At 41.0% G+C, this 12,780-nt stretch overlaps 1 protein-coding gene across 5 annotated transcripts in view; it reads right to left on the bottom strand.

Moving 5' to 3' along the window:
* Window positions 1-12,780, bottom strand: part of ahdc1 (AT hook, DNA binding motif, containing 1) — a 296,855-nt gene that overhangs the window by 63,348 nt on the left and 220,727 nt on the right. For all 5 annotated transcript variants that reach the window (XR_011940848.1, XR_011940849.1, XR_011940850.1 and 2 more), the window contains one exon: window positions 12,079-12,116. The gene's annotated coding sequence lies outside the window, so the exon portion shown is untranslated. The remainder of the gene's footprint in view (window positions 1-12,078; window positions 12,117-12,780) is intronic.

Below are 12,780 nucleotides of genomic sequence, written 5' to 3'. Positions count from 1 at the left end.
CAACACCGCAGTCCCAATGCTAACCACTGTGGCAAGTGCCGCCCGAACACTGTAATCTTGACCCAATAGTTTTAGGCACTATATAAGCTCTAGAGACATCTGTTAGAATTCAGATAGCTGATTACAGCAGCTGACTATTTTAAAGTATATTCCTTAAATAGTTGGAGTTCTCCATAGAAGCACGAAAAGCAATATGAAATCTGTTCTGATAAAGGTGTACATCACATCTGTCCTTACCACAGATGTTGATTGATTTACTGAGTCTCTCCAGGGTTTTCAGATTTGTTTCAAAACCAGCAGCTTTTTGCCTTTTGGCAAAAATAACATGAAGATTGATCGCCGTGAAACATGAACTCATAATTTATTAATCTCTATGGACATCAGAAGTATTTTTTACTCTTTAATGGAATGTGGGTCTCACTGGCAAGACCAGCATTTGTTACCAATCCCTACTTGCCCTTGAACTAGACCATTTCAGAGGGCAGGTAAGAGTCAATCACATTACTGTGGCTCTGGAATCATATGTAAGCCACACCGGGCAAGGATGGAAGATTTCCTTCCCTAAAGGGCACCAGTGAATCAGATAGGTTTTTTATAACAACCAATGATAGTTTCATGGTCACTTGCTACTGTGATTAACTTTCAACTCCAGATTTTATTCATTAAAACTTAATTCAACCAGCTGTCATGGGCATTAGCCCAGGCCACTGGCTTCCCAGTCTAGTGACATTACTGCGACCCCATGTTACACCCCTCCAGTTAGCTATTTCAGTTTGTTCTCTCCAAATCTCAGAAGGATACTGGAGTTTCCTTGCTTGCTAATGTAAAGTCAGGGTATAGAACGTTATAAACATTTGGGCGGAATTTAATGGAAACATTTCTACGTTCATTTGTGGCAGGTTTTTCAGGGAGTTCCCCACCACTACCAAACGATACACAAGTCACCTTTTTGGACCCTGTGGAGTTTTGCACCGATGTGGCCCAAACTTAGAACTTTTTTCAGCACTGGGAGCTGAACTCAGATATCAGACCGCCATTTGAAAAAGGTACCCTGATCTTGAACTGAGCTTGTGGGTCCCCCACGCCCCCCCACCATGGGCAATGTCATCCCACACACACGAGCACTATCACACACCTCCCCAAGTGAGGACATCCTGCTATGGGAACCCGGGGTGGCACATCCTCTTCAGGTCCCCCACGTACCCTTACAGGAACCCCCTCTCCAGGACCGTCACCCAACACCTCTCAACCTCCCAGACGCCCTACTTACCTGCCCTGCAACCCCCACCCTTCAATTCATGGATGTGGCCCCCCTCGGACCATGACCATTGGCAATGTCACCCTGGTACCCTTGCTGGCTTGGCAGTGCCACTGGGCACCTTGGCAGTGCCATGGTGGCAGTGACAAGGTGCCAGTCAAGCAGTGGCAATGTGCCCACAGTCCAGGAGGGGGGCCAGGGAGCCACCCTGTATTATCTCTGACCATCCAGGGGCCTCCAATGATCTGGGAGACCCCCCCAGGTGTCGCTCTTCCTGGTCCATGGTTGTGTAGACCAGTACTGAACGGCGCCCAGCTGCGGCCTCCCTGGGGAAGTCGGTAGAAAATGAAAATCGCTTATTGTCACAAGTAGGCTTCAATGAAGTTACTGTGAAAAGCCCCTAGTCGCCACATTCCGGCGCCTGTTCGGGGAGGCTGGTACGGGAATCGAACCGTGCTGCTGGCCTGCTGTAAAAGCCAGCGATTTAGCCCAGTGTGCTAAATCAGCCCCTGGGCAAGCACACCTAAATAGGTTTAAATTCTACTTGGGTGCAAGCCGTTTGGTCATGTTAAATAATGGGTTAAGAGACATTCCAATTAGTTGTCTCATGTATGTTAAGTATCCAATAATTGACATTGATATGTAAAGAGCTTCAGGTGACCTTTATGTCAGATGATGTGATGATCAAGTTTTGTGCAGGGTCTGTTAAAGTAAAATAAAGGTGCTTGTGAAAAGAAGCAGAACCTTTGACTCTTTATACAACAGCAGTTAAACGTCTAACAAATGGTAGCAGAGGATCGTTGCTGCGCAAATGTGAAGGGTTGAAAGATACAACTTTTCCAGACCAAACCAAGGAGCGAGTGAGAAGTAGAAAAAAGATACATGGCTAAACCTAGGATAAAAATGGCCGGATATGACTATCACCCCTTATTTTCTGAAAGGGGATCGTACGACCAATGGAGAAGTGCAGTAGTTATGTGGACTAAGGTAACTGCCTTGGGAAAGAGAAAACAAGGTATGGCATTGGCTCTTTCTCTACCTGATGACAGTAAAATCTGAAGCAAAGTGTTTTCTGAGCTGGAATTGGAAGAGTTAGACTCAGAAGGAGGTCTGCAGCCTCTATTACATTATATGGATAAGATTTATAAGAAGGATGACTTGTTAAGTGCATATGAAGCATGGTCGGATTTTGATAGGTCCCGAAAAATAGAGGATTTCTCCATTGAAGACTATATAATGGAATTTGGCAGACTATATAAAAGGCTGCAGAAACACAACCTGGAGTTTCCACAGTCTGAGTTGGCCTGTAAATTACTTGACTGTGCTAGAGTGAGCAACATGGATAGGCTCTTGGTTTAGACAGGAGTTCAATTTGCGGATAAGGATACCTTATTTGATCAGATAATAGATGCTTTACAAAAGTTTCTGGGGAAACATTCGATTCCGATGGTTCTGATGAACCAAATAGGTCAGTCTACAATAAAGCAGAATATGGAAGATACACTAATAACAGGATGGCGAAATCGTACGGCTACTAACAGGTTCCAAGACTATAGAAGGAGATCGGGACCCGGAAATTATCAAGACAGAAACCCAGTTAGAACCTACAATAGGAAGATGAACCCCAGAAATGCATGGGGCATGATAAATCGATGTTTTCGATGTGACTCTCAATACCATTATGCTTTCAACTGTCCAACACGTTATAATAGTATTTGAAGTGACACATGACACGGAAGAGTCAGAAGAGGAAAAAGATAGTGACCAGAAAGAAGGCATTATCCTATTAACAAGCAGTTTTACGCCGATAATGAGGGTGTTGGTTGCAGAATCCTTCAATTGTGCTGCATTGGACAGTGGCTACACATCTACTGTGTGTGGAATTGACTGGTTAAAATATTACCTGGACTCCTTGAATGCTGAAAATCGTAACAAGGTTAAGGAATTTGAAAGTTCCACAAGTTTCAGGTTTGGGGATGATAATACTCTGAAGTAGCTGAAAAGAGTGGTGATCCCTTGCAATATTGCCGGAGTGAATCATTTCATTATCACAGATGTTGTATCAAGTGAGACACCTTTGCTTCTGAGCAGACCGTCGGTGAAGAAAGCACACATGAAATTGGATATGGAACAGGATAAGGCAACATTTTTTGGAAAGACGGTGGACTTACACAGTTGGGACACTTGTAGTACATCACTGACAAATAATATTTCAAGTACAGTTGTTAAGGATGCGTTAATGGCAGTTGAAAATGGTAAAAAGCTGATAAAAAGCTTGTTGTATTAAAATTGCATAGGCAATTTGCACATCCATCTCCTCGGAGGCTGAAAAATTTATTAAATGATGCAGGGGTAAGGGATGAAGACTATACTAAGCTGATAGAACAGGTTAGTGATCACTGTGAAGTTTGTAGGAAGTACAAAAGGACACCAGCACGACCAAAAGTAACCCTACCTTTGGCCAGGGATTTTAACAACATTGTGGCCATGGACCTTAAGATCTGGGATAAAGCCAATAATATATTTATTTTGCATTTTGTAGATTTAGCAACCAATGTAATCAATCAATGATTGTACGAAGTAAAGAGAGTAATTCAGGATCAAATCGTGGAAAAATGGATAGGGACGGGAATGGGGCCACCGGCAAAATTCCTTACGGACAATGGGGGAGAATTTGCTAATGATGAGTTTAGGGATATGTGTGAAAATGTGAATATCATAGTTATGAATACGACTGCAGAAAGCCCATTTAGTAAAGGTGTGTGTGAAAAAAACCATGCGGTAATAGATGACATGCTCCGGAAAAGTTTGGCAGATAGACCAAACTGCAAGCTAAATTTAGCTTTAGCATGGGCGGTACATGCAAACAATTCATTGCAGGTGGTTTGGGGCAATAGTCCCTAACAATTAGTGTTTGGTAGAAATCCTAAAATTCCGTCCATTTTGGATGACCAGCCTCCAGCTAGGGAAGGGACTACAATTAGCTCTGCCTTTGCTGAGCATTTAAATGCATTACATAGCAGCAGAAAAGCTTTTTTGAAAGCAGAAGTCTCTGAAAGAATTCGCAGAGCTTTAAGGCATAATGTACGGCCACCAAATATGGTTTTTCAGCAAAGAGACATAGTATACTATAAGAGAGACAACTTTAATGAATGGAAAGGCCCAGGGAAGATCATAGGCATAGATGGCAAAACAATTATTTTGCAACATGGCAATCAAACTGATAGGGTACATTCTTCAAGGATAATGGGTACAGATTACACATTTTCAAATTTAGACAGAGCAGACAGACAGGACGAGGAACCAGGGTCATCTGCTACGCACGTGTTAGAGAACTATGAGGACCAATTAACTGATATAGTCAGGGTTTCTGTGGAGGAACACAACACTTCTGATGAATTAGAACAGGCCATTTTTCTGAAAGGACAACTGCCAAAAGTTGGTACAAAACTGACATACTTGCCTGAAGGGTCTAGTCAATGGAAGGATGCAACTGTTATTAGTAGAGCAGGGAAGGCCCCCGGAAAGTATAAACATTGGTTGAATGTACAGCATTCAGGGGAGGGAGTCAAGACAATGGATTGGGAACACAAAGTTCAAAAATGGAGGGCACAGAAACGCAGTGCCAGTTCAGATAGTACATCGGATAGTGAACAGGTCCGCAGGAAAATGTCGAGAACTATTGAAAGGACATCCCACAGCAGAAGGGAAAGATCAAGCAGTAGCAGTACAGAACGAGATACCAGGCGGGGCGTAGTTTATCAAGGTCTCGGAACATGAGTAAGACTACGAATACTAATACGTGTAGAAGCCCACATGCAGGTGAAATTTTGGTGGCTTCCAATAAATTAGATGAAAAAGTTATCAAAGATGCCAAACAGCAAGAACTGCATAGTTGGAGTGAATTTGGGGTATGCACGGAAGTACCAGATAGGGGTTAAAGAGCTCTATCCCACAGATGGATTTGCACGGAAAAGGCTCTTCCGGATGGAACTTATAAGGCAAAGGCCAGGTTTGTGGCAAGAGGATTTGAAGAAAACTTAGAAGATCAGGTTTTAAGGGTAGATTCACCTACGGCAGGAAAGGTTATTTTAAACATCTTCTTGGTTCTATTAGCCACAAAGGCATGGGAATGCAAATCTATAGATATAAAAGCTGCCTTTTTACAGGGGCATCAGCTCCTGAGAGACATTTTTCTCCGTCCTCCTAACACAGAAGGGGTACTCTGGAAGTTGAACAAATGTGTATATGGATTAAATGATGCGTCTAGAGTCTGGTATTTTTCGGTAAGGTGGGACTAGCGATTTCAAAGCTATTGTAATCTCTGGTTTGAGGAAAGAATTCAGGGTTGGAAGTCAGGCTTCCGGTGCATTTAAATATATAGTACTGGAAAGCGGACAGAGTAGGTTAGGGGCAACTTTATGTCAGCAATCTTATTTGGAAAGCATCAGCCCAATAGCAATTAGTCGTGGCTGGGTTTCACAAAAAGACGCAATGGTTTCAAAGATGGAAAAAGAGCAACTGCGAAGTTAAATTGGGCAACTGAACTGGTTAGGTAGACAGACCAGACCAGACGTGAGTTTTGATGTCTTAGAGTTGAGTATAAAAATGAATGATCCCAAAGTGGAAGACATATAATAAGAGCAAATAAAGCGTTGGTCAAACTAAAAATGCAGGAGTGTGTTTTGAGGTTCCCGGTTTAGGTGACCTTAGGCACTTGAAACTCATAGTTTATAGTGATGCGTCCCATTCAAATTTATGTGATGGTGTTTCAAACGCAGGAGGTTTTATAATTTTCCTTTTGGGAAACAATGGTAAATGTTGGGAAACAAAGAAAATAAGGAGTGTGCTCAAAAGCACTTGAAATGAAAATCGCTTATTGTCACAAGTAGGCTTCAATAAAGATACTGTGAAAAGCCCCTAGTCGCCACATTCCGGCACCTGTTCGGGGAGGCTGGTACGGGAATTGAACCGTGCTGTTGGCCTGCTTGGTCTGCTTTAAAAGCCAGCGATTTAGCCCAGTGTGCTAAACCAGCCCCTATGGCTGCTGAGACGTTAAGCCGTGGAGAGGCGGTGGATATGGCCTTTTATATATCTCAGATATTGACAGAAATTTTGGGATAAGGGGATTTGAGTAGTATACCTATTGAATGTCACATTGACAATAAATCCCTGTGGGAAAATGTGCACTCTACAAAAGTGTCAATGAAAAAAGGTTAAGGGTAGACATCGCAAGTTTGAAGCAGATGTTGGAGAGAGCGGATATAGCAAAAATTTAATGGGTCGACAGTGGCTATCAATTGTCAGACTGTTTTACAAAAAGAGGGGCTAGTTCACAGAAACATTTGGATATTGTTAATGAAGGGCGCCTGTTTCTGTGACTTTTTTTTTTCTTCCAAAAAATGAATAACAAAAGGGGGGAAAGTGCGTGTGTTTTTGTGTTTCTTGTAATTTTGTTTTCACCTAATTATTTTTTTTCTCCAAGGAAGGGGAGACTGTTAAGTAATGGGTTAAGAGACATTTCAATTAGTTGGGTTAAGAGACATTCCAATTAGTTGTCTCATTTATGTTAAGTATCCAATAATTGACACTGATTTGTAAAGAGGCTTCAGGTGACCTTTGTGTCAGATGGTGTGATGATGAGTTTTGTGCTGAGTCAGTTAAAGTAAAATAAAGGTGTTTGTGAAAAGGAGCAGAACCTTTGACTCTTTATACAACAGTAGTTAAACATCTAACAGGTCACACCCCTTTTGCACAGGATTCCAATTCCTATGCCTCGCAGGGCTTGGGTTGATCCTGCAAGGCGCAAAGGCTGCCAGGAAGCCAGTTGGAGGCCTTTCTCAGGATCTACTGGCTGTGTTGCGCTCGAACGAGAATGCAATTCGGCCGGTAGATCGCGTCCCTAATGTGTATCGTCCCCATAATGTTTCTGATCATCCATTCAATATGACATTAGCATCATGCATGCTATTTCCCGTGGATTAGAATGACTTTAATTAATGTTTGAACCCCTAAATATCCAGCATCATGGATAGCTTTATACTTGTGCTCCATTTACAACTTTCTCACCAATCGTTTATAACCCACTACAAAGCAAAAAAGCCAAAGTGCTTTATGTTTGGTCATCAAATGCCAACCCGTCTTTGACCAACAGATGGGACAACTGTAATAGCGCAAGTCAAATGCGCTGTTTTGTTCATATCATTTCTTAGTTTCTCAACACAGAATAAATAGAATAGGATCTTCTATAATTAAATTTTCTAATCATGGGGGGTTCAAGTTCAAGTCATGAACAGCTGAAATATTGCAAAGATTTGAAGGAAAGCTAATGCATTCAAAAGGCTTACAGCCAACTGATGAGATGATCAACTGATGAGAGAATTTTAAGCTTTCTTTGCTACCACTGTCATGGAACAACAGCAAAAAGGCATATGACCATAGATGACGAAGGGAATAATAAAACAAATATACGTCAGGAAGACCTTCAGTTGTACAATACACAGGAAAGGGAGAGTCATACACCCTGTACATAAGCAAGTAGTTTGAGCTTTAAGGTATCAATTGAAAGAGTCAAGTATAGAGGTAACAGGCCAATAATATGTGAAGGAGACTTGAAGTAAATGTCTTTGTAATGACCTTTGAGTAGTATAGCAAATAGATATAGATTGTTGTAAATTTAGAAAAAAGAGATATTAAATAATAAAATGGTTCTTAAACCATTTTTGCCACCTTTAGGGCGGCACGGTAGCACAGTGGATAGCACTGTGGCTTTACAGCTCCAGGGTCCCAGGTTCGATTCCCGGCTTGGGTCACTGTCTGTGCGGAGTCTGCACGTTCTCCCAGTGTCTGCGTGGGTTTTCTCCGGGTGCTCCGGTTTCCTCCCACAGTCCAAAGATGTGCAGATTAGGTGGATTGGCCATGCTAAATTGCCCTTAGTGTCCAAAGGGGTTGGGTGGGGTTGCAGAGTTGCATGCATGGAGCAGAGCTCTGGGCTTAAAATGGGGTGCTCTTCCCAAGGGCCGGTGCGGGCTCGATGGGCTGGATGGCCTCCTTCTGCACTGTAAATTCTATGTTAACCTAATGTATTTATATATGTGTAATTCAAAATAATATTTAATTATGCTTTATAAAGCAACAATTTGGAACAAGGGAAATCATATTTTAGCAGAAGACAAATTAATTTACCTTAGCACTAAAATATGTGGTAAGACGTGTTTGTGTCTGTGCCCCTCCCAATCAGGCTCCCATCCTCGGCTGTAGTATTACAATAAAGTGCCCAGTGGAAACTCAGCCCTTCCTCGTCTCCTAAATAACAGCCATTTGGTAGAATTGCTGTACGCCTTCAAGTTTCAGAGTGGCAAAGTGGTGCACTGGCAATCACCCGTTTGCCTTCTTGGTACGATGTATGGCTACCCTTTACGCAACACGGTACAATGTATGGCTAGCCTTCACACAACTCAAGTCCCACACTACGTCGGTGCCTCTGAAATGTCTCAGAAGTGTTAAAAAAATAACTACCAGCTGTTCAAGAAAGAAGCACACCTCCACCTTCTCCAAGCAACAGGAGATATGCAATACAGACTTGCCAGCATTCCTCAAGCTGTGAGAACAATTAATGTAAAACAGGGAGACTCCAGAAAGGGGCATATTAGTTGGGAAGGGATGCCTCATCCTTAAAATGATAATGTAAGACATCCCCAACACTAACACCAAAGTGATATACATTATTTGGGTTGGCAGATACAGGTCTCTAAGACTACCATTATTCAAACTGAATCTCACTGCTGCTACCTGTAGACTGCCCCTACTTTGTTCTCTCATTATTTAAACAGACCCCACTGCTGTAGCCAGTCCCACAGCAGTTACCAATCGAAAGTCAGGGAAGAATGGATTTAGTATCGCGATAGAACAAGAATATCCATCTTGCCATAAAACCTATCTAGTGTAATCTTAAAGAAGAAATGTTAGACAAAATGTTTAGTTAAATATCACATCTCCAAATTAGAAATCACAGGACATTTTCACTGATTTTAATGCAATAAGTTTAAAATGTTGCATCGGCCTGCAAGAGGATCGGTTAAATGTGAAATGAATACTTTTCATTTATGTTAAATGTAAGTGCTAGTGAAAACATTGTCTCGGTTTATCAGTATTATTTGAAATACATTGTAAATTAAATGTTTGTTATTAAAGACAAAACTCAAGCTGAACAAATAATGCGTGACATGTTATGCTTATATTAAATTTGTTGAATGCAGCAGTTATGTCTGAAGTGAATGTTGAAACGGTAGAACATTTGCCTTTTTATTTTCAGTGTATTTGATTATTTTGGTGGAATTATTTACAGGAGCTACAATAAATAAATAAAATTATTTAAAAATTAAAAATATTTTGTGATTAATAGAATATTTTTCTTCTCCCATTTTGACATTCTTCTTTGCTCTCCTAAAGCCTAGGATTCACAGTGGGGCACAGTTCCAAGGGCATGGGTCACAAGGGACCACTTATCCTGTGTTTGGAAAGCAAATACTGGTAGACATTCAGACAAGGGTGGATGCCACTGCATGCCCAACTGACCCTGTTCTCACACAGTAACGAGTAAGATTGGTCAGAAAAATTTAGAGAAACTCTGTGTCCATTCACACACAGATAAGCAGTGGGTAAGAAGAAATGGGAGCCTCTGGCTGATTTTCCCCCCCTCTTTAGTTCTGTGAATGAGGGCGATCTTCACCCTTCCACTGCTGTTCTGGCAGAGCTTATCTGACACACAACAGGGCAGTGGCTAAATACTAGACTCTCTTATACAGAGGGATCAGTCCCACATCACCATCATGCAGTCCATTTATTACAAAATGACCGAGATGTCAATAATGAATAAATGGAATCTAATGTTGTTGATAATGGTGGGCTTCATGATGTAAAGTGTTGATGATCAACAAATCAAACACTTTTTAACTCCTGTATTTGTATGAGCTATACTGTGACTCAGAATCATACTCTGGACAAAGGGAACACGTCAGAAACATAGGTTGGGATTTTCCACGCAACCCGCACATGTTTTGCAGAGGTAGCCCGCCATTGGCTGGCGGTCGGATCCTCAGTCATGCCATTGTCAAAGGGGTTTCCTATTGTATGCACCCCTCGCTGCCAGGAAACCCGTTGTGGGGGTGCACCGTCGGCGGGACGGAAGATCCCGTTGATGTCAACGGACAGAAAATTCCAGTCATAGACTTTGAAGGGAGCCAGGAACTCACAGCTTCCAATGGTAACATGCTCCCCCAATAATTTGGATCAACTTGCTTATTTTTTGGATGTTTGAAATCAAAATTAAAATGCTTGAATTGAAACAAGTTGGTTGGAGGGAAAGATGCAGATTGGGCCAATGTTGCTGATGACAGTCCGATGTCTCTAAAATGTGATTTTCTTCCTTTAAAAACATTTTTAAATTCTTGTTCAGATAAAATGAAAATCATTTCATGGTGAACAACATTCTCTGCACAGCTCTTAGTCAGTATTCCTGTCCAACACTAATCAAGAATAGATGCTGTATATTAGGGAAACAGAAGAAAAAGGACAGAATAACAGTCCAGATTTGGGAGCAGTTCTGTAGACAGGAGCAGGAAAGCTAGATCAGTCAACGTCGCAGCATGAGGGCTACAATAGGAGGAAGGTTTGGCAAGTCAGCCATGGTCAAATAGAGGGGCTAAGTAGGTTTGGTAGCTATGCTCAGTGTCCTGTCCTGAAGCAGTTATTCAAAGTAGGCACAAAGTGAGACCTAAGAAATGAATAGGACTATAATGCCTGGCTGCTCATGTAGGGGACACCAAATTCATTTTAGTGTGGTTTTAATTTTATCTTGCTAATGCCCCGCCATGTAAATGAACATATAGGATGTATGCCCTATAAATCTTGCTCTCCTAACTTTTGAATAAGTCATTAATTTTGGCCACAAGACTACTTTTCGTTATGCACTTAAAAGACTCTCTGACTGATTAAAGCCTATCATCGCCAACTCTACCAACCCAGTTGTAATATCACTGTCAGATTAAAGAACTGACTATCAAAACTTTTTTTTCATTGTTTGGAAGCAAACATTTCAGTTATTTATTCATTTTCTTTTATCAAGAGGGTATATGTAGCACCAATATACTCCTCCCTCCTTTACAACTAGAAATGTCAGTACCTTTGAGATAAACATTCATAAAGTGTAATTGTTTTAAAACTTCTTGAAGAAGCTATAATAATGATGGCACTTGTGATTGAATGAATGTGTCCTAACTATACTCAGTCTATATTGTGTTACCCATCCAATATCTTGGCAAATGCAGCCACCTATGTTAGATTGCTGTACCTGTCAGAAACATTTCTTGTCTGATTTCACTATTAATATGTCAGAAACTCAGCACTTCATAAATGAAAGCAAAGTTAAGCAAGTTCGCTATCTGTCTAAGCACAATTTTAGTAATTGTCTCAGTTTTTAAAAAAATGAACAGCAAGAGTGATTTGAGAATATTCCTAGATTAAAATTCTTAGAAACTGGCCTTAGAAACTTCTGTTTATTGTTGACTTGGAAGTTAATTTATAGATACTCCCAAATGTCAGGACATTTTTGATGAGAAAAAACTTAAATAGCTTTCTGTACCATAATTTGTTATTTTTACTCTGCAAAGATCACAATTTAAAATCAATTGGCATATTTTGAGAAATAACAAAGAACCTCAATTTATGGACTAATGTTAAGAAAACCCCAATGTGGCACTGGACATCTAAATCAGGAAAATTAGCATTGCTTCCAGACTTGCATACAAAGAGATGCTTACCTTTAACTGTAACATTGCTGCTATTATTCAGTAAACTCCTAAGAAATAGGGGAAAAAAAACAGTAGATAGTTTTAGTATATAGAAGTTTAAAATCTCAGGAGGCTATACTATCAAAATCTAAATATATTTTGTCCAATTGCATTGATCTTGTGGGTAGATTGGAACTGAATTAGAGGCAATAGCTTTAATTTAGAAGGTTGCAATTTTATTGTTTCAGTGATTGATGAACAGGCTAAGAATCTACAATTTCATAAGTGAGATGGCATACACTCTTAGAAAATCCAAGTAACTTCTTCAGCGATCACTCGCGAACAAGCATCATTGTCGACTTAAGAAATTCCGTGACACTGGTCATAGGTTCTATGAGTCCTTGCGTGGCTGATGAGCCTGATCCTAAAGCAGTATCTTCTAACGCACACTTGACAGGTGTTTCCGGGAGGTGGGATTGGTCCTTGGACTCTAGATAGCTGATGTTTTTTCTCAGGCTCCTTTTCCGGGCTTCCTCGTGCTGTTGGGTGCCCTCAAAGAATTCTGTCCCTTCAGTCAGGAGGTTCCTCCATGTAAGTCTCTTCTGAGTTGATGTTGCCAAGTGACTAATCATAGCCACAGTGAATGTCGTAAGAAGTCTTATAACACCAGGTTAAAGTCCAACAGGTTTATTTGGAATCACAAGCTTTCGGAGTGTAGCTCCTTCATCGGGT

Source organism: Scyliorhinus torazame, chromosome 1 (genome assembly GCF_047496885.1).
Source record: "Scyliorhinus torazame isolate Kashiwa2021f chromosome 1, sScyTor2.1, whole genome shotgun sequence".
Lineage (NCBI taxonomy): Eukaryota > Metazoa > Chordata > Chondrichthyes > Carcharhiniformes > Scyliorhinidae > Scyliorhinus > Scyliorhinus torazame.
The sequence above is the reverse complement of the archived record's forward strand: the minus strand, read 5'-3'. Positions and strand labels throughout refer to the sequence as shown.